Here is a 3,821-nt window from a genome sequence, read left to right as displayed (position 1 = left end):
AAAGAGTACAAGAGTGACTACACTCCAAAAAAAAGTACTTCAATGGCTGTAAAAGCGCGTTGGGACGTCTGGTGTACGTGGAAGGGCGTTGTATAGATGCAAGCCTTTTCTTTTTTGGAGTCCCTCATCCCAAGAAACAAATCATAATGCCCTACATCAGTGTCAGTCGTGGCTCAGTGGGTAGCACACTCGCTTTAGGGTCAGAAAGTTGTGGGTTCAAGTCCCACTCCAGCACATAAAGCTAAACTGTTCCTATATGTTTATCCAGAGACTGGATCAAGCGCACTAATGACCCAAGGCCTCGCAGAATGCTGCACTGTCGGAGGTGCCATCTTTCGGATGAGATGTCAAACTGAAGTCCCATCTGCTATCTCAGGTGGACGTAAAAGATCCTGCAGGTACTTCTTCGAAGAAGAGATTGGTAGTTATCTCCAGTGTCCTAGCCAATATTTATCCCACAATCCACGTAAAAAAACAGATTATCTGGACATTATCACATTGCTGTGTGCAAATTGGCTGCTACATTAGAACAAATAACTACACTTCAGTAAAGTACTACATTGGCTGTAAAGCGCTTTCAAACGTCCACAGGTCGTGGAATAGGCGCTACAAGTAAATGCAAGTCTTTCTTGAAGGGAAACAAAGCAAAACTACAAGTCCCAAGGTGCAGCCGGCGCCTGCGCACGGGCCCCAGCCCAGCTTCCCGTCTGCGCGGTGCGGCGCCGGCCCCCACCCGGGGTTCTGGGCGGTGTGTCTGTGTTTTTCTTGCCCGATCCAAAAAATGAATGCGTGAGGCAGCGTCAGAAAGTCCAGGTAAAAAAAAAATTGCATTTCTCATCGCTCTGCACCCCTTTTTCTAAATGCACGCACACCCTCCTATGCATGAAAAAAAAATGACAGTCTCTTTATTTGTTATGTGAAGAAAAACCTGCATCTTTTATTTTTTTCTCTTTCTCTCTGCTTCAAAATGTCTGGCCTTTGTGGCTGCTTCCTTCATGTCCTTTTTCTCTCTCTCTCTCTCTCTCGCCTCTTTCCTTTACTTCCCCCCTCCCCCTCCAACCAAATGATTTAACAAATCTGAAGAATTTAAGAAGCTAAAATTCAAAGATGTTGCGGCGGCGGCGGCTGTGAGGAGGTGGTGGTCGCGGAAACATTGTATCTCTCGCTCTGTATCCGTTTTCTGGGGTTTGTGTTTGGAACGCGGAGGCGAGCAAGGTTCCGAAAGGGGGAAAAGAAACAGAATATCCAATTGTGAATTGTATCGAGTTCACTTCTCCGCCCCATCCGGCTCGGCGCTGCCATCTGATGCCAGCGTGTATTTGTAGACGTATCTTGTGGTGCAGAGTCTCGCTTCACCCCCACTGCCTCACGTGATTTGTATGCGTCTGGCCCCCCCCCTTTCTTATTTCCGATATTCCCCCTCCCAATATCTGCAATCCACCTCCTCCTCCTCCTTCCTGCCCTCCCCCACCTCTCCCCCCTACCTCTCCCCCCCCTCTCCCCCCTCTCCCTCCCTCTCCACCTCCCCTCCTCTCTCCCCTCCCTCCCCCTCCCCCTCCCCTCCTCTCTCCCCTCCCGCCCCCTCCTCTCTCCCCCCCCTCCCTCTCTCCCCTCCCCCCCTCTCTCCCCCTCCCCCTCTCTCCACCTCCCCCTCTCTCCACCTCCCCCTCCCCACCTCCCCCCCTCCCCCCCTCCCCCCCTCTCCCCCTCCCCCTCTCCCCCTCCCCCTCCCCCCCTCTCCCCCTCCCCCTCTCCCCCTCTCCCTCTCCCCCTCCCCCTCCCTCCCTCTCCCCCTCCCCCTCCCCCCCTCTCCCCCTCCCTCTCCCCTCCCCCTCCCCTCCCCCTCCCCTCTCTCCCCTCCCTCCTCCCCCCTTTCCCCTCCTCCCTCCTCCCCCCTTCCCCCTTCTCCCCCTCCCCCCTTCCCCCTTCTCCCCCTCCCCCCTTCCCCCTTCTCCCCCTCCCCCTCCCCCTTCTCCCTTCTCCCCCTCCCCCCTCCCCCCTTCTCCCCCTCCCCCCTCCCCCCTTCTCCCCCTCCCCCCTCCCCCCTTCGCCCCCTCCCCTCACCCCCTCTCCCCTTCTCCCCCTCTCCCCTTCTCCCCCTCTCCCCTTCTCCCCCCTCCCCTCACCCCTTCTCCCCCCTCCCCTCACCCCCTCTCCCCTTCTCCCCCCTCCCCTCTCCCCTCCCCCTCTCCCCTCCCTCCCCCTCCCACTCCCCCCCCTCCCCTCCCCCCCCTCCCCCTCCCTCCTCCCCCTCCCCCCTCCCTCCCCCTCCCTCCTCCCCCTCCCCCTCCCTCCCCCTCCCCCTCCCTCTCCCCTCCCCCTCCCCTCCCCCTCTCTCCCCTCCCCCTCCCCTCCCCCTCTCTCCCCTCCCTCCTCCCCCCTTTCCCCTCCTCCCTCCTCCCCCCTTCCCCCTTCTCCCCCTCCCCCCTCCCCCTTCTCCCTTCTCCCCCTCCCCCCTTCTCCCCCTCCCCCCTCCCCCCTTCGCCCCCTCCCCTCACCCCCTCTCCCCTTCTCCCCCTCTCCCCTTCTCCCCCCTCCCCTCACCCCCTCTCCCCTTCTCCCCCCTCCCCTCACCCCCTCTCCCCTTCTCCCCCCTCCCCTCACCCCCTCTCCCCTTCTCCCCCCTCCCCTCTCCCCTCCCCCTCTCCCCTCCCTCCCCCTCCCACTCCCCCCCCTCCCCTCCCCCCCCTCCCCTCCCCCCCCTCCCCTCCCCCCCCTCCCTCCCCCTCCCTCCTCCCCCTCCCCCTCCCTCCCCCTCCCCCTCCCTCCCCCTCCCCCTCCCCCTCCCTCCCCCTCCCCCTCCCTCCCCCTCCCCCTCCCCTCCCTCCCTCCCCCTCCCCTCCCTCCCTCCCTCACCTCCCCCCCTCCCCTCCCCCCTCCCCATCCCCCCCTCCCCCTCCCCCCCTCCCCTCCCCCCCTCCCCTCCCCCCTCACCTCCCCCCTCCCCACTCCCCCCACTCCCCCCCTCCCCACTCCCCCCCTCCCCCTCCCTCCCCCCACTCCCCTCCCCCCCTCCCTCCCCCCACTCCCCTCCCCCCTCCCTCCCCCCACTCCCCTCCCCCCACTCTCCCCTCCCCCCCCTCTCCCCCTCCCCCCCCCACTCCCCCCTCCCCCACTCCCCCCACCCCCCGCCCCCCACCCCCTCCCCCCACTCCCTCCCCCCCCTCCCCCACCCACTCCCCCCTCCTCCCCCCCCACTCCCCCCCTCCCCCCCCACTCCCCCCCTCCTCCCCCCACTCCCCCCCTCCTCCCCCCACTCCCCACTCCCCTCCCCCCACTCCCCTCCCCCCACTCCCCCCCTCCCCTCCCCCCACTCCCCCCCTCCCCTCCCCCCACTCCCCCCCTCCCCCCACTCCCCTCCCCCCACTCCCCTCCCCCCACTCCCCCCTCCCCTCCCCTCCCCCCACTCCCCCCTCCCCTCCCCCCACTACTCCCCCCTCCCCTCCCCCCACTACTCCCCTCCCCTCCCCCCCTCCACTCCCCCCCCTCCCCCCCCCCCCTCCACTCCCCCCCCTCCCCCCCCTCCACTCCCCCCCCTCCCCCCCTCCACTCCCCCCTCCCTCCCCCCCCCTCCCCCCCTCCCTCCCCCCCCTCCATTTCCCCCCCCCATTTCCCCCCCCCCTCCACTCCCCCCCCCCCATTTCCCCCCCCCTCCACTCCCCCCCCCCTCCACTCCCCCCCCCTCCACTCCCCCCCCTCCACTCCCCCCCCACTCCCCCCCCTCCACTCCCCCCCCACTCCCCCCCCCTCCACTCCCCCCACTCCCCCCCCCTCCACTCCCCCCCCTCCACTCCCCCCCTCCCCTCCCCTCTCCCCCCTCC

The 3,821-nt window shown here is 66.4% G+C and overlaps 1 protein-coding gene across 1 annotated transcript in view; it reads left to right on the top strand.

Moving 5' to 3' along the window:
* The first annotated feature begins 693 nt into the window (after nt 1-693).
* Nucleotides 694-3,821, top strand: part of LOC147108059 (spindlin-1-like) — a 121,063-nt gene continuing 117,935 nt past the window's right edge. The window contains exon 1 of the mRNA XM_086004510.1: nt 694-813. The gene's annotated coding sequence lies outside the window, so the exon portion shown is untranslated. The remainder of the gene's footprint in view (nt 814-3,821) is intronic.

The sequence above is a fragment of the Somniosus microcephalus genome, chromosome 13, assembly GCF_052327205.1.
Source record: "Somniosus microcephalus isolate GS21.2 chromosome 13, FLI_Smic_1.0, whole genome shotgun sequence".
Classification (NCBI taxonomy): domain Eukaryota; kingdom Metazoa; phylum Chordata; class Chondrichthyes; order Squaliformes; family Somniosidae; genus Somniosus; species Somniosus microcephalus.
This window is presented reverse-complemented; position numbering and strand designations above follow the sequence as displayed.